General features: G+C 44.6%; 1 protein-coding gene across 3 annotated transcripts in view; it reads right to left on the bottom strand.

Moving 5' to 3' along the window:
• Positions 1-6268: 6268 nt before the first annotated feature.
• Positions 6269-18155, bottom strand: part of LOC129702395 (uncharacterized) — a 31238-nt gene continuing 19351 nt past the window's right edge. For 2 of the 3 annotated variants that reach the window (XR_008724377.1, XR_008724376.1), the window contains exons 3-4: positions 9912-10058; positions 6269-8429 (exon numbers count right to left, since the gene is read on the bottom strand). The gene's annotated coding sequence lies outside the window, so the exon portion shown is untranslated. The remainder of the gene's footprint in view (positions 8430-9911; positions 10059-18155) is intronic. The other variant, XR_008724378.1, reaches the window with a different exon arrangement.

Genomic DNA, 18155 nt, shown 5'->3' with positions numbered 1-18155 from the left:
CTATATTTATGTAATGTCTGAATGCATTCTTAATGTTCACTCATCACTGGCCTACTGATGCAATGTATGACGCATGGACTCGTTTCCACGACATGAAATCACAGAGCTTTAAAATCTTCACGTAGTCACTCATGTGACTCCGAAGTAAAATAGTAAGATTAAACAAGAACTTACCAGTTTGAAGTTTAATCTTTATTTTGATCTTTATTTTGATCTTTGATCTTTATCGCTGTCAATCAGAGCAGCGATCAGCCTGTCTTCCTGCTCGGGGATTTTAACAGATGCGATGTCACCACACTGCTTCCAACCTTGGAGCAGTATGTCACCACACCTACCAGACTTGACAGAACGCTGGATCTGTGTTTCGGTAACATACCAGGAGCCTATGTCTCAAAGCCCCACCCACCACTCGGTCGTTCCGACCACAATGTCATTCTGCTGCTTCCAAAATACAGACAAAAACTAAAAACAGAAGATATACAAACAAAAACCATTCAAGTCTGGAACGATGACTCTGTCGATGCATTAAGGGGCTGCATGGAGATCACTGACTGGGAAATATTTTTCCAAAGTTGTGAGGGAGACCTAAATCTGCTGACAGACTCTATCTCCTCCTATTTGTCATTCTGTGTGGATGATGTTATACCAACAAAACAGGTCAAGCTGTACCCTAATATCAAGCCTTGGGTTACCAAGGACCTGAAGCAGTGTCTTAACAACAAAAAAGTGGCATTCCTACAGGGAGACAAACACAGAGTAAAACAGTATAATAGTGAGCTGAGAAGGAAGACCAGGCTGGCCAAACTCCACTATAAAAACAAAGTGGAGGAAAAATTCACCACTGGCAATGCAAGGGAGGCATGGCAGGGACTTAACACCATGGTGGACAGAGCCCAGAATCCGGCCCTGATCCAATGCTCTGACCCTGCCACCTTTGCTGAGCAACTCAACATCTATTACAGCAGGTTTGACAGGACACACCCCCAGAATGACTGGACCCTCACCAGCAGTTCATCAATCACAGTGGATAAAATGAAGGTTACATCTATACTGGGCCGCATCAACCCTCACAAAGCTTCTGGCCCAGACAGGCTCAGGGGCAAGGTGCTGAGGGAATGCTCAGTTCAGCTGGGTGATGTTATCACTCAGCTATTCCAGCATCTCCTTGACTCCAGCTGTGTCCCACGGATGTGGAAGGAGTCCACTCATACCGGTGCCGAAGAAATCTAATGCCAGGGAGATGAAGGACTACAGACTGGTGGCACTCACATCCATTCTTTCCAAGTGTATGGAGAGGGTGGTAAGTGATCACCTCACTGCTATGGTGGTGGACAGGCTTGACCCACTCCAGTTTGCCTATAAGGCAAGGCGTGGGGTGGAGGATGCCTGTTTGACTCTCCTGGACACAGTTAGCATACAGCTGGACTCCCCACACCCCCACACACGGATTTTATTTATGGACTTTTCTTCAGCTTTTAACACAGTTAACATGGTCACCCTCTGCAACCGCCTTCTGGATCTACAAGTCGACCCATCACTTATCCTGTGGATAAAAGACTTTCTGCAGGACCGGCCTCAGCATGTGCTGGTAAATGGTGAGGCCGGTCTTTCCTCCCAAACCTGCAATCAGTCCGAAAAAGGGTCCAGACCCGAAACACCACCTATCCATACTTTCCAGGGATGCCAGTGACCACTGAGTTACTCCAGCACTGTCTTTTCCTCAGGAGCCTCTGATGCTCAGAAACATTAATCATAAGTTCAAGGAGCAGGATTAGACCATTCAGCCCATCGAGTCAACTGCACCATTCAATCATGGCTGATCTATTCTTCCCTCTCAACACCATTCTCCTCCCTTCTCCCCATAACTCTTGATAGCCCTACCCATCAAGTGTCTGTCACTCTCCACCTTGAAAATACCCTGAAAGGGATGTGATTCGGCCATGAAAATGTGAGTCTTTCTATCTTTAAAAGCCACGGATTGGTAACAGTGTGCTAACATTCAAAGTAAATTACTTAATTAGACATGAAGAAAGCAAATATAGCCGTTGTCACAAGTGTCAAGTGCACAATATTGCAAGTGCATGGACATTGAGTTTTGGAAGTGTGATTCAATACAGATATGCTACCATACTGCATATTTAAAGAATGAATTTCTCACTCCCAGCTCCCAGAACTATGTCCCACATCAGGCATTTGCTTTATTGCATGGACAGCCCTGTGTGGCAAGTCAAAGGATGTTATTTGATTCAGCCACATTTTCCCCTCACTGAAAAAGTAATTTTGTCTCCAGGCAACCTCTCATATTTCTAAAAACCACAACTGCAATGCTGGAAATCTGAAATAAAAACAGGGAAGGCTGGAAAGACTCAGTAGGTCTGACAACATCTGCTGAGTGAGAAACAAAATTAACATTTAAGGTTGATGCCCTACTTTCATCACCTTTCTTAAAACATATTAATAAATTCATCAATACAGGCAACCATGTGATATGGCCACTCAGATCATGTAAATGTGGCCTTACAGAATTCACAGAAATATAAGATATGGAATAAAATTGGACCTCATGGAATTTATGTGAAAAAAAGTATAAACACAAAATAAATTTTTGTTCAACTCACATTTCCTGTCGCATGCGCAGATAATGCAACTTTGCAATATGAAAAATCGTGAATCGGGCCATTTTCTGGGAATGCAACCCTTCCAAATAATGCATGGTCGCCTGTACTCAATTAGCATAAAGTGCTTTGGTAGCTCCTGAGAGTCCATAAGGTTAGAAGTTCATAAGCTTTAGGAGCAGAATTAGTCCATTCAGCCCATCACATTTACTCCACCATTTAATCATGGCTTATCTACCTTTCCCTCTCAACCCCATTCTCCTGCCTTCTCCCCATAACCTCTGACATCTGAACCTTGAATAATCAAGAGTCTATCTCTGCCACAAAAATATCCATTGACTTGGCCTCCACAGCTTGCTGCGGCAAAGAATTCCACAGATTTGCCACCCTCTGAGTAAAGAAATCTCTCCTCATCTCTGTTATAAAGATACGTCCTTTTATTCTGAGTGTGTCCCAGACTCTCCCACTACTGGAAGTAAGTAAGTTTATTGGCCAAGTATTCACATACAAGGAATTTGCTTTGGTGCTCTGCCCACAAGTAACAACATGACATCGTGACAGTTATGATGACTCAGAAAACACTAAACATTAATAATAATAAAACATTAATGATAAAACACCATTGATCATGCATGTGAGCCACAAAATACCAGATCCACTTCACACCCACTCCATCCAGTCCTTTCACTATTTGCTAAGTTGTAGTTAGTTTCCCCCTCTTCCTTCTAAACTACAGCAAGTCCAGGCCCTGTGGCGTCAAACACTCATCATATGTTAACCTAATCATCCCTGAGATAATTCTTGTAGTGTCAACGTTTTCTTTCAAGGATTTCAAAGAATTCAAAGGTCTTTTATTGTCATGTGCATCAATTAAGGTCCAGTGATATTCGTATTACCATACAGCCATACTTTCTTTAAAAAAAGCAACAAGACTCACAACTACATAAAAGTTAACATAAACTTCCACCACAGTGGATCTCCCACATTCCTCACTGTGATGGAAGGTTATAAAGTCTAATCTTCTTCCCTCATCCTGCGATTAATCATTTTTCTATATCTACTACCCCGCTGGTAACCCCATTTATTTATCCAACTCTCTAGCTATCAAACCACCCCTTCACTGCCAATATAAAAATCTCACTGTACCTTTGGTACACGTGACAATAAAATGACCCATTGGACCCACTTTTTAATGCTGTTATGGGTTTTTCATGCTACGATAGACTTCATGATGCACTCTTTTTATAATAGTCCTAACTTAGTGCTATTTTTTACATCACTCTCCTGTCTATCTTAAGATGTTCATTCTTTTTAAAAAATATAACTTTAATAAAATTCACTCTTTAATAACCACCACCTTTTCTCCTCCATAAAAACTGCAGTTATTTTCCAGTTATATTTGTTTTACCTGGCCCTTTTAGAACCATAGAAACATAGAAAATAGGTTCAGGAGTAGGCCATTCGGCCCTTCGAGCCTGCACCGCCATTCAATATGATCATGGCTGATCATCCAACTCAGTATCCTGTACCTGTCTTCTCTCCATACCCCCCGATTCCTTTAGCCACAAGGGCCACTTCTAATTCCCTCTTAAATATAGCCAATGAACTGGCCTCAACTACCTTCTGTGGCAGAGAATTCCTCAGATTCACCACTCTCTGTGTAAAAAAGAATGTTCTCATCTCGGTCCTAAAAGACTTCCCCCTTGTCCTTAAACTGTGGCCCCTTGTTCTGGACTTCCCCAACATCGGGAATAATCTTCCTGCATCAAGCCTGTCCAATTATTTAGCTTAGTGTCACTAAAGGAGAGGTACCATCCATAGGGCTTGACACCAAAGCCAAAATAAACACTCAAAACCTATTTAACATTTGCTTTCCTTTGCTCCGATGAATACGTTTAAAAATTGCTCATGCAAGAAGTTTCATAACTGTACCTACTTGTTCCCAAACACGAACACTCTGTTGTAGCCAGGATTTGCTGTTGCCACTGGAAGGCCTGCTTCTGCTATGCTAGGCTCCATATTTTGGCCATTTTTTCTTCTTAATACAGGTTTATACACGTTGAGATGTGGCAGGAATTCAATTCAAGCTCTCAAAAACCTCCATTTATATTTTGTAAGTAAACAAAAATGCTGGAGATACTCAGCGGGTGAGGCAGCATCTATGGAGTAAAGGAAATGGGCAACGTTTCGGGTCGAGACCCTTCTTCAGACATATTTTGTAAAAACCTTTTTAAAAATAATACAAACGTAGTAACACAACCGCACAGAGTGGTAGCGGTGTGGAATGAGCTTCCAGTGGAAGTGTTGGAGGCAGGTTCGTTGGTATCATTTAAAAATAAATTGGATAGGCATATAGATGAGAAGGGAATGGAGGGTTATGGTATGAGTGCAGGCAGGTGGGACTAAGGGAAAATAATTGTTCGGCACGGACTTGTAGGGGCCGAGATGGCCTGTTTCCGTGCTGTAATTGTTATATGGTTATAAACTGGGAATTGTAGGCAAGAGAATAGTACTAATTACAAAATGGTCTGCAAATTTGAGGCAATGATCTGATTACAAGAGGTTACTAATTTGTACTACAATTATTAAAAAATCCAATGGAGAACAGGTGGTGCAGCTGGTAGTGCTGCTGCACCAGTGCCAGAGACACTTCAATTCCAGCCTTGGATGTTGTCTATATGGAGTTTGCATGTTCTCCCTGTAAAAATGTGGGTTTCCAACGGTGCTCTGGTTTCATCTCACATCGTGCAGGTTTGTAGATTAATTGGCCTCCAAATTGCCCTTAGTTTAGTTTAGATACAGCACAGAAACAGGCTCTTCGGCCCAACGTCCGCACTGACCAGTGATCCCCGCACATTAACACTATCCTACACAACTACCCTTCACACACTAGGGAAAACTTACAATTTTACAATACCAATTAACCTACAAACCTGCACTTCTCTGGGGTATGGGAGGAAACTGAAGATCTCGGAGAATATCCACGCAGTCACGGAAAGTACAAAGTCCATAGAAAGTACCCGTAGTCGAACCCTGTTCTCTGGCATTGTAAGATAGCAACTGTACCGCTGTGCCACCGTACTGCCCCTTTGCAGGGAGTAGATGTGAAAGTAGGTTGGTGGGAAAATAGGATCTTTGGCTAGAGTCGTCTGTTATTTCAACTTTGATTTTTTTAGTGGCCAAATGTTTGTTTTAGTGTCTCTTGGTGTGTCTTGTTGGGAGTGGTGGAAAAAAGGGGGGAACCGCTTTCGGTTGCCTCCTCGATGGAGAGGCGACTTTTTCCATGTCGCCGCCCTCGCAGCCTAACAGCATGGATTGGAGCGGCCTTTCCTGGAGTCGGGCCCGAAGCATCGGCAGCAGGTGCAGCGTGGACTTTTCCATTGTGGAGCGGATGAACCTTTGCCGGGGGTCACCAGTGAGGAGTGCTCTGATCACTGACCTGATGACTGGCATCATGGGGCTGTGGTCTGTGGAGCTTCTAGCCGCGGGCGTGGCATGAACTTACCATCATGGGATCCCTTGCCGGGGATCGCCGGAGTAGAGCACCGACCGCCGGCCTATAACATCATAAAGCCGAGGTCTCCGGTAAAAATATGCTGACTCGGGCACTCCAAGCCGCGGAGTGTGTTCGGCCGTCCCTACGTCAGAATTTTGATCATGCCGACTAGAGGGCCTGTACATCGGGCCGTACGTAGTGGCGACTACAGAGAGTTCATTGCTCCAACCACAGGTGAACAAGGGAGGAGGATTGGCTGAACTTTGTTGCCTTCCACCACAGTCAAGAATGCTGTGATGGATGTTTGCATTAAATCTTATGGTGTATTGTGTGTTCTTTTTAACGTGTATCACTGCTGGCAAATTCATTTCACTGCACCTTTGGGTGCATGTGACGAATAAAATTGTCTTTGACTTTTGACTTTGATAAGAGAATTAGTATTAACGGGTGATCAATGGACAGCGTAGACTCGATGAGCCAATGACCCAGTTTCTTTACTTTTCAGTCAATGAAAATGCCAAAGCTCAACTCACTCACTCACCTGCCATCTGTTACGAAAGTGATGAACTGTCAAATCATGCCCAAAAAATGAAGCAAGTTACCTTCACGAACGAGTTGATTAGTGATTCATATATTTTTATTTGTTTATAAGTTTTTTAAACCCATTGTGCATAAATAATGTAAACATTGAAAAACCAGACACAGGAAACAAGTTAAATCGAGGCATTTGCAGGTTGTAACATTAATCTGACTGCAGCGAGTCCTTAGTTGGACATTCACATACACAACTACCACAGACAATAGGCAGACAAATAGCACATTAAGGCTTTCCATGTGAATATATTACGTTAACCAACACTGCAGGTTTGGAGAACCAGGTTATGGTTGAAAACTAAAGTAGTAGTTAGCTGATAATTCCGAGAATCATTCACAGGTGCGTATTATGGGTAAAGTTAATTCAAAACAAGTAGGATATTAATGCACACCACTATTAACCATCCAAAAGATTATTTTAATATGTTGGAAGTGTCTTGCTTCCTGCCACTTAAGACTAATGTTTCATGACTGAAATAGTTCCTGAGGTTCTCCAGGCAAGATATGCATGAATGAAGTTGCTTAACAAATACCGATATAACGTTTTGAGATGCTAAGCAACAATGTGATGTGGGCGATACATGCAACAATTTAAATCTTAGGCAAAATGTAATACTAGCAGTGCATTAATATGGAAACAGTTGTGGACATCATCACTTAAGCAGTGCTGTGTTGGCATCAGATATAGTGTTAAACATTGGAATCTTCAAGGCCAATGTTGGGACACTCTCTGACGAAGTGAAGCATTTTCTAGCTCTAACAGCGACCTTCTCCTCGAGTTCTTTGATTTTCCTGTGAAGTTGTGCTGGAATGGAAAAAAGAGCCCTGCTCAAAACAGCTGAAGCTTTCTTTCAAGTTGGACAATTCTCTTTCCACATCCTACGAATTAATGCCACAAAGTATGACTGCTCTCTTTCCGAAATCTTCGCAACTGTGATAGGGGCAAAATGTTTTGCTTCACATTTTCTCATCACCAGTTTGATCAGCATAAACGTGTAACCCATTGATGAGGTTCAGCAGGCACCAGCAGCCCCTCCCAAAGAACAGCAACAACTTTCAGTGGAGCATTAAAATAGCAGATGCATTGAACAGGTACTTTGGATCAGTCTTCACTAAGGAGGACACAAACAATCTTCCTGATATAGTAGTGGCTAGAGGATCTGGGGTGATGGAGGAACTGAAGGAAATCCACATTAGGCAAGAAATTGGTTTTCTGATGGGACTGAATGCTGATAAATCCTTAGGGCCTGATGGTCTACAACCCAGGGTACTTAAGGAAGTGGCTCTAGAAATCGTGGACGCATTGGTGATCATTTTCAAATGGTCTATAGATTCAGGATCAGTTCCTGTGGGTTGGAGGGTAGGTAATGTTATCCAACTTTTTAAGAACGGCAGGAGAGAAAACAGGGTATTATAGACCAGTTAGCCTGACATCAGTGATGTCAGAGTATCCACTTTAGTAGCAAAAACAGGAAGGCAGATTATTATCTAAATGGTGTCAAGTTGAGAAAAGGGGAAGTGCAACAGGATCTGGGGGGTCCATGTTCATCAGTCACTGAAAGTAAGCATGCAGGTACAGCAGGCAGTGAAGAAAGCAAATGGCATATCTTGTGAGGAGAACTTCTTCAAGGTAGGCATATCTTGTGAGGAGAACTTCTTCAAGGTAGGCATATCTTCCTTCGCTCCATAGATGCTGCTGCACCCGCTGAGTTTCTCCAGCTTTTCTGTGTAACCAAAGCAAATGGCATGTTGGCTTTCATAACAAGAGGAGTTGAGTATAGGAGCAAAGAAGTCCTTCTGCATTTGTACAGGGCCCTAGTGAGACCACACCTGGAGTATTGTGTGCAGTTTTGGTCTCCAAATTTGTGGAAAGACATTCTTGCTATTGAGGGAGTGCAGCGTAGGTTAATTCCCTAGATGGCAGGACTGTCATACGCTGAGAGAATGGAGCAGAATTTAGAACGATGAGAACGGATCTTATTGAAACTTAAGATTATTAAGGGTTTGGACACGCTAGACGCAGGAAACATGTTTCCTATGTTGGGGGTCCAGAACCAGGGGCCACAGTTTAAGCAATTTAGAACAGAGATGAGGAAACACTTTCACACAGAGTTGTGGGTCTGGGGAATTCTCTGGAGGCCGGTTCTCTGGATACTTTCAAGAGCGAGCTAGATAGAGCTCTTGAAGATAACGGAGTCAGGGGATATAGGGAGAAGGCATGAACAGGGTTGTAGATGATCAGCCATGATCACATTGAATGGCGGTACTGGCTTGAAGGGCTGAATGGCCTACTCCTGCACCTATTGTCTATTGAGTGGTGGGTGCATGCAATGCGCTGCCAGAGGAGGTAATTTAAGAAACATTTAGACAGGTACATGGATAGGATAGGCTTTGGGGGGGGGGGGGGGGGGGGGGGGGGGGGGGGGGGGGGGGGGGGGGGATATGGGCCAAGCGCAGGTGGGTGGGACTAGTGTAGATGTTGGTTGGTGTGGGCAAGTTGGACTGAAGGCCTTATTTCCATGCTGTAAAACTATGGCTATGATTAACAACAATATTTTCTTTACCCAACAAGTCATTTAACTGAAGGAAGACAATCTTTCATTAGGCTATAGAATTTGACAGCAAGCATGTAAAAGAAAAGCATGCCTCAAAACCTCTGCTTGTGCACAACCAAAGTGGCTTTTTCAGACGAGTAATGCATTATTTCAAAAAAGTTTGCCCTTGACTCGTACTCACAGCATGGTCGTAGGTAGGTCATAGCAGGCCATGATGCTAGTCGTAGGTACTTGTGGCAACAAGTAGGTCGAGTCGTTTTTTCTAGCATGATGAAAAATGTTCACGTGTAAAAAAAGGTTGTGAATTAGGTCGTGAAAGTGGTACAGGCCCTTTAATTGTCCCTAGTGTGTGCAGGATAGTGTTAATGTGCAGGGATCGCAGTTTGGCATGGACTCAGTGGGCCAAAGGGCTTGTTTCCATGCTGTATCTCTAAAGTCTAAATCAATACCATACTCAAATCAGACAATATGATTGTTATAGACATTTGCCCCATTGACTAGATCCCAGCATGCAACAGCAACACATCCACTTAGTATGTGATACAATAGCTCAAATATTAACCATTACCAAACATTTTTTACAACCAACAACCATACCACAAAGCAATGTAGTTATTAAATAATTTTGTATTGGTTTGGTTTAAAACATACCCACGGCCTTGGGTCTCTTTGGAGATGGGCATTGCCTCTTCTGCTCCATTGCACTGCCCGGCCGCTTTATGCCAGTGATAACATTGTTGGAGGCTGAAGCATGACGTGTGTGGATATTCTTTCTGGTGTTTGAAGGACCAGCCGTACCTATGTGTAAAATAAGTGGTTAAAAACGGGATAGCCTTATAATGTGGATTATAAATATGTTGGACACAGCACATCTTGAAGAAATGCGATTCCTCCTAACAGATAAACCAGACCAATTCTTAATGTTGGTCTCCATTTATTGACTTCTTGGAAGCATATGGTGCAACAAAATCGTAAAAACCAACTGTTTCAGGTCTGGGTGAAAGATGGTCAAGAATAGTAAGATTAAACGAGAACTTACCCGTTTGAAGTTTGATCTTTATTTTATGAGGAGTTACGATGAGGGATTACGTGAAGACCCCACCAGCACGCGTGCGCAACATTCTTCAAAGCAGCGGTGTGGAATCACAGAAAATAGTAATTGAAGTAAACATAGTAAAGACAAGGAGAACTAAGATACCAGTTGACCTTTATAATTGAGGGAGGGAGCGGAGGGCACGTAATCCCTCATCGTAACTCCTCATAAAATAAAGATCAAACTTCAAACTGGTAAGTTCTCATTTAATCTTACTATTTTACTTCGGAGTCACGCGAGTGACTACGTGAAGATTTTAAAGCTCTGTGATTTCTAGCCGTGGAACAGTCCATGCTTCACTCACTGCCGGTCATTCAAGGGAGGAAGTATGTTATTGTATTCAGACATGCATCCAATTTAGGCAATAACAATTTATTTTAACAAAATAATCCTCCCTCAGGCTAAATATATTGAAGAATTCAAACTTGATTCTGCAATACCGCAGGTTTGGTTATTATCTTATTATAAAGAATTGGAAGGTCTTTCTCTTGACCATCCTGCTGTAGCCAGGATATGGTCCATAGGCACTTCCTTGTCTCTAGCTGCTGGTGTTGCTGTTGCCCTTGTGGATAGAAACTTAAGATGTCAGTATCCACCCCAGCAGCTCCCAAGCCTGTCTGAACCATCTAGCGATGGTTAGTGCTGATACCCGGCCATTAGGCTGTTTATGGCTGCCCATAGTGCTCATTTACTTCCGCTTAAGTTTTAGTCGTTTTAAGGTATAATAGAAGGTGTGTTATTACACATTGTGGGGTGTCAGTTGGGTATATCTGGAATTCCAAATTTTGACCTGATGTTCCTGGTCTTTGTTTAACAAGCTCTAATATGCAAAGTTATCTTTTCTGGAGATGCCATCATATATCCCAGTACTATCAGCATACGTTTTTAAATGTCAGTCCCCCCCCCCCCCAGGGACAGGGAAATTGCTGGTGCCCCTAGCAATGTTAGTACAACACTGACGTCCCAGATCTGGGAGTACTTCCCTCTAGGAGGGTTGGTGTTGAAAATAATCCTCATAAATTTGACAACTAGAGGGTGAGATCCCATGGAGAGTTGGTGTGGCGCCTTCCACCAGCAAGCTGACAGGGCACTCCTGCATAATTATAGTACTGTAGCTCAGTCCTTCATCTACATGAAGGCTGGATAGGAATTCCCAGGACGTTGGTGGTTGTAGCTGTATTATACACTACACCAGTCCTTGATGGTTCTTGATAGGCTGCCGTGATCATGCTCATGTCCGCCAGCCCGGATCTAGCATGGTGGACTATGGTTCAGAGACTATGTCCGAGACCACAGGGATCCATGCTGTGTTGGCCAATCAGGTACTTTCAAGACACTTGATGTCGAGTCCATATGTGTTTTTGCTTAGGATCCGACTGATGAGGCAGGAGGGAAAAACATTGTAAACAATTATTCCGCATTAAGTGCGTAACGTTCATTGCTGCTGCCCCAAGTGTGGTTCACAAGCGGCATATGTAGGTAACTGGTGATTGGGTCTATATGCAAATGGATCGATATCTGCTGTCCCTCTTTTGGTAATATCAGCAACTTTTTTGTGGTCCAACATCCATTCGATGCTGTCATTAAATTTTCATGACCTGGTGTGTGGCTCAGTATAGAGCTTACCTGGTAGGTAAGTTTGCTGATAGCCAAATATGTATGTTAACACACCATAGCCAAATATATTGGCCAGATTGACACGTGGTATCAATCTTTTCTCCTATATGATTAATATATGCCACCACTGTGATATTATCAATTTGTAGGTGGACATGCAGATGGTGCATTGTTAGCAGTAGGCTTCTAGCCCATAAAACGCACCCAACACCAGTGTTTTTAGTAATTAATTATTTTGTAGGTTTATCCAAGTCTGCTTTACTCTTTGGCAATGTTACAGAAATATGGATAACGTTAATTGTAAATCCCAGAAAGTCCAGTTGTGGATGCCGTCTTCTTAGATTTATCTGGATGGAGATGACCCCAGAGTTACGCCCTATGTTTGGATCCAGGGTTTTTTTGCCCACAAATGATATATCATCAAGATATGCCACGACAAAATGTTTTTGTTTCTAATATTGCCAAGGCCTGTTTTAATATCTTGGTGAAAAGTCTTGGGGCTGATGTTAGCCCATTAGGCAACACTATGCCCTGCCATAGTTGCCCCATTCAGTTAAATTTTAGGTATCGACAATGATCCCTCATGTCTCCCAAAACAAGCGTAATATTCCCCCTGTTAGTACAGGTCGTACACCTTTGTGTTCTGGAAGGAACCAGATCCACCTACTTACCTGGTTGCCGGTGGTATGTCCCTTTCTTCAATTTCTGCCTCATCTGCGGAAGAGGCACCGGAGTGCGGGGTTGGCACGTTTTTAACGAGGGTCGCTCTGGACCTTGGCCTAAAAGGACCTCGTGGTGCTGCGTGGCCCCAGCGTCCTGGTGTTGATACCTGCTGGTGGATGCATAGGGGTGCTATCGTTGCTGATGACGCTGTTATGAGCCCGATGGCTTTAATCTCTTCGTCAAGCTTTTCTCTGTACCATCGTCTGGGCGAGCAACCAATGATATGCCCGCTGTCAGAAGTTTTGAAATCTTCTGTAGTTTGACCTCCTGGGTTTTTGTGCCAGTCCCACTGTACCCCCAGATCGCATTGTTTGCTGCAGGCATTTTTAAAACAAAGTAAAGCTTATACGTCTGCGTAATTTTGTTGCCTGTTCCTGCAGAAGATGGAAGTACAGGTAGTCGATGCTGGTCGCAGGCCTGGTCTGTAATGGTATTTTTCGTTGATCCGTAATTTTGGTGATCACGCCCAGTAGCTGCTTAGGATTCTGCACCCCCTGCACACTGTCGTTTTCTTCAGCAACGTCCCCTTCTTCCAGTCAAGCCCAGCCCTGGTCCACAACCCATTCCTCTATCGAGGGAGATGCATTATTTTACAGCCCTCGATAAGGTGCTGTTGTGGGAGTGCGAAGACTCCCATAGTGAGCTTGCTCCATCTCCCGGAGCAAGTCACGGGCGGACCTCTGCTGCACTGGGGCAGTGCGCCCCTTTGGCCGGACTCAGATGAGTTTGATCAGCCGGGCTGAATCCTGCTGGGCTTTGCCTCAAGCCTGCTGCGCTGCTTTGTGTTGTACGACTCATGGCGCTGGATTCAGCTTGGAGTCGGTAAGTGAACCTTAGTAACCACGCCAATGGTCACTTTCATTGCCCTTAGGCAGTGCGTCCTTCTGGCCGGACTCCCCAAGTCTATCGGCCGTACCGACTCCTGCCTGCCTGCAGCCCGCTGTGTTGTTTCCAGGTATACAGCTCACGGTGCTGGGCTCAGCCTGCACTGGTCGTACCTGGCTGTCGGCTGCCGGAACCTTCCTAGTTCCCCGCAGCCTGCGGTCCTGGAGCCGCTGGTTGCCCATGTGGGCTGCTGGAATTTCCCTAGTTCCCAGCAGCCTGCAGTCCTGGAACCGCTGTTTGCCCATGGCTGTGGGCTGCAGGAACCTTCCTGGTTCCCCGCAGCCTGCGGTCCTGGAACCATTGGGCGTCCGTGGTGTCGCCTGCCGGGACCTATCTGGTTCCCTGCAGCCTGTGGTCCTGGGGCCACTGGACGTTAGTGGCGTTGCCTGCCGGGACTTACCCGGCTGCCTGCGGCAGCCTGTGGTCCTGGAGTCGCCGGACGTTTAGAGTTGTCGGCTGCCGGGAACTGCCTTGTTCCCCACGGCAGCCTGCGGTCCTGGAGCCGCTGGTAGCTCGTGGCTGTCGGCTGCCGGGAACTGCCTGGTTCCCCACGGCAGCCTGCGGTCCAGGTCCGTTTTTTTCCCCTTGTCCAACGTGCTGTAACATAAAGCACAGCAAGGGGAAGATACAACATCAGTTTTTCCTTACCTGTGTAGGTCCGTTTGAATTTTTCCCGCGGGAGCGCTCCACCCCCGCTCGTCGCTGTTACACTGCGTAAGATACAAGGTCGCACACGTGTGCTGGCGGGGTCTTCACGTAGTCACTCATGTGACTCCGAAGTAAAATATAAATACTTATCTTCTTCTCTCTCTCTTTCTTCTTTTTTTAATTCTCTCCCTCACTCTCTCTCTCTCTCTCTTTTCGGTTTTTTTTCTCACACACTACACATCACATGTTTTTTCTACTCTCTATTGCTTACTCTCTTTTTCTCTTTCACATTAAAAAAATTTAAAAAATGAAGCTGTACATAGAATGTAACATGCCAACATATATTTGGCACCTGAAAAAAGGTACCACTGTATTGTACTTACTTCTAATAAGTAAATAAATAAACAAAAAAGGGGGAGAGCCTTAAAGTCAAGAGCAGCAGAACTAAATCAAGCCCTGCTTTGCCATTTAAGAAATATCATTCTATATTTCTCACAATGCCATTCAGCCCATTGGGTCTATAGTAGCTCAGACCCATCAATCCCTTTCTCAAATTCCTAGTAATCTTTTCTCACATATGCCCAACAACCCATCCCTACTCACACCTATCTACCGTAGGGAAATTTGCAGGAACCTACAGCCCAGCATGTCCTTGTGATGTCTCAGCATACTTGGGGGTGAACCCAAATGGTCAGGAGGACATGCAGACACCACAGAGACAGCACTCGAGGCCAAGGCTGAATTGAAGAAGCAGCACTAACCACTGCTCCATGATGCCCAAGCCTGATCCTTTACCATGTTCACCCAAAACTCTGTTCTTAGCCTTCAACAACTGAGCATTAAAAGCAAAATAGCAAAAATTTAAAACATTAAAACAATTCTTAACATTTATTAAATATTTTATTCCACCTTCCTTTCAGAGGTCAGATGTCCTTCAAGCAAATGAGGTTTGGGTCCAACACCTGGATATCTGATTCACCCCACTTTGATCCACTGCATAAAATGGAATCTGTGCATTTTGCATTGTCACTTCAGATATTTTCACATCAAGGCTAGAGTTACCAGGGTGGTTAGTGTCTGAAGGGTCTCGACCCAAAACAGCACCTATTCCTTTCCTCCAGCGATGCTGCCTGACCCACCGAGCCACTCCAGCTTTTCGTGTCTATCTCTGGTTAGTTTCAAATAACCATTTGTTGGATGCTACCATCAACCAGCAGAAATGAAATGCCAAAGCAAATCACAGTTTGACCTGATCGAGATGCAATACCAAACAACAACACCAGATGGTGCAAGGCACTTACTTAGAGATAGCATGCAACCAAACCCGATAACTCAAAAATAATAAAAGGGGGGAGCAACAATAATATATAATAGGCAAGACCAGAACAGGATTGAATCAAGCATTTGTGAAGAGTTCCTATGTGAAAAGTATGTGCATAAATTTTCATGTGTCCATATTACAAACACACATGATTGCAACTGGATCATCAGCAGGTTATTTTCTACAAAGTGAAGGTAGAACAGATGAACACAGGAATATTTAAAGTCAGAAACAGTGATAAATACCAAAAGCAAATAGAGACCCTGAAAACAGATCTTTAATCCAGGTCCTTCTTCAAAGCAACTGGGATGCAGAGAACTGCCAGTATATATTTAGAAACCCCATCAAATCAACTTTGTGAATTTGGAGTTACAAAACGTGTTCAATGAAGGTAAAATAAGTATTACAAGATATTCAGGACCCAATTTTAAGTGATTGAACAAAATCAAAAAAGTAAAAATATGTCACGAGCAGCCAAATGGTGTTGTTGGGGTTCCCCGCATTTTCCAGGAAGTCCGGCCTGGGCCATGGCCTAAAAAAGACTCATGTTTGGAGTGCCGTGCCCTCGAGTTTTCACCAGTTCCGCTGGTGGGTGCGTAAGGGTGCAGTCGTAGGCTGTGGTGGGTTGTTCCTTTTATTAACCCCAAAGTTTTTGCTTCTTCGTCTAGCTCCTTTACTTACTTTGATAAGTTGCCTCCGAACAGGAGAATGGATGGTTTGGTGGCTCCAGGTTTACACAGTCCCGCAAATTTAGGATTAAGTGTCGGCTGTATGGCACTTTTTCTGATGCTGTTTAATTCATGCTGTGTGTTGCAGAACAGTGCCAGCGCATCCTGTTGATCTTGGGACATAACCCTATCGTCCACAGTGCCGGCAAATGCCGTTATTCCTGCAGTCAGCAATTTTAGGACATTTTGAAATTTCACGTCCATACTTCTGACCCCTGGTCCGATGTGTTTCCAGATGCAGCTGTTGATGATTGGGACGTTTAGGGAAATGCAGTTGCCTGGTGCCATATGTCTTCCTGTCGTATCCACTACAGCCTGTTCTTGTAACTGGTGCAGTGACATATAGTCAATACTGGCAGCAAGCTTTGGCTCCAGGTTTGCCCCAGTTTGTTCTGGCTGTATGAAGTTTGCCACCATATCCAGCAAGTTTTCTTTGTCCTGCACCCCATGCACACTTGTATGTTCTTCCGCGGACCCCTCTTCCAAGTCAGCCCAGAACTGACTCAAAGTGCTCCCCTCCGATAAGGTGGAGACACTATGCAGCCCTTGGAAAGGTACTGCTGTGGGTTTGATATAGGGCCCACAGTGGCCTGACTCCATATCCCGGAGCTGGTCACGCTGGAGCAGATGCTCCAAACACCATTCCATACGGGTCCAGCGCCCTTCATTGCTGGTCTCCCGCGGTGTATCAGAGTCGGACTCCTCCGAGTCCACGACTCTGTTTGTTTTGTGTTTGGCCTTGCCGCCCGGCCGCGTTGATTAGGCTGGCGCGGCGGCTACACAGGGCACAGCTGATCCCACTACGGGTGATCTTAGTGCCGACGGCTGCTTTTGCTGGCTGTCCGCTCCTTCGCGGTCCTCCCTGACCAGCTTCGTCGCAGCCCTCGTTGTCTTTTTCCCCTTCTCCATTCCCCATCTGTAGTGGGCAAAAAGGCAAAAGACCGCAGAGTAAAACCTTACCTGCAATAGCAGCTTTTTAAAATGCCGCCGTGGGGGAACGTCCTTCCACCGGGTCTGACATTTCGCAATGCGTGTAGCGGGCTTCTTCACGCGTGACTCCGAAGTAAAATCTGAGAGCTACTGCTTCCCAGCTCCATAGACCCAGGTTCAATTCATACCTTGGGTGCTGTTTGTGTGCAGTTTGCACGTTCTCCGTAACCATGGGTTTCCTCGACATGCTCTGGTTTCCTCCTACATCCCAAAGATGGGTGAGTTTGCAGGTTAATTGGCCTGAATAAATTGCCCCCAGGGCATACAGAGTGGATGTGAGAGTGGGATAAAAGAACTAGTTTGTGTGAATTACGGTCCACATGGAATCTGTGGGCCGAAGGGCCCCGTATATACTGAGAGTGGTAGCGGTGTGGAATGAGCTTCCAGTGGAAGTGGTGGAGGCAGGTTCATTGGTATCATTTAAAAATAAATTGGATAGGCATATGGATGAGAAGGGAATGGAGGGTTATGGTATGAGTGCAGGCAGGTGGGACTAAGGGGCAAAAAAAATTGTTCGGCACGGATTTGTAGGGCCGAGATGGCCTGTTTCCGTGCTGTAATTGTTATATGGTTATATGGTATTGGTCACATATCACCCTAACCTGGAAACATTATGCTATTACTTCAAAGATTTCAAAGTACCGGCTTCTCGATTTCACCCAAAAAGCAGCTGACAACGGCCTGTTTCCTTCATCATCGTTATTTTTTTGCGTATCTTTCATTCATTGTTCTTTATCTCTCCACACCATCGTCTAGATCTCATTTTCCTTATCCCCAACTGGTCTGAAGAAGGATCTTGACCCAAAACGTCACCCATTACCTCTCCAGAGATGCTGCCTGTCCTACTGAATTACTCCAGCTTTTTGTCTATCTTTACTTCAAGGCTTTAG

Source organism: Leucoraja erinacea, chromosome 12 (genome assembly GCF_028641065.1).
Source record: "Leucoraja erinacea ecotype New England chromosome 12, Leri_hhj_1, whole genome shotgun sequence".
In the NCBI taxonomy this organism is placed as follows: Eukaryota; Metazoa; Chordata; class Chondrichthyes; order Rajiformes; family Rajidae; genus Leucoraja; species Leucoraja erinaceus.
This window is presented reverse-complemented; position numbering and strand designations above follow the sequence as displayed.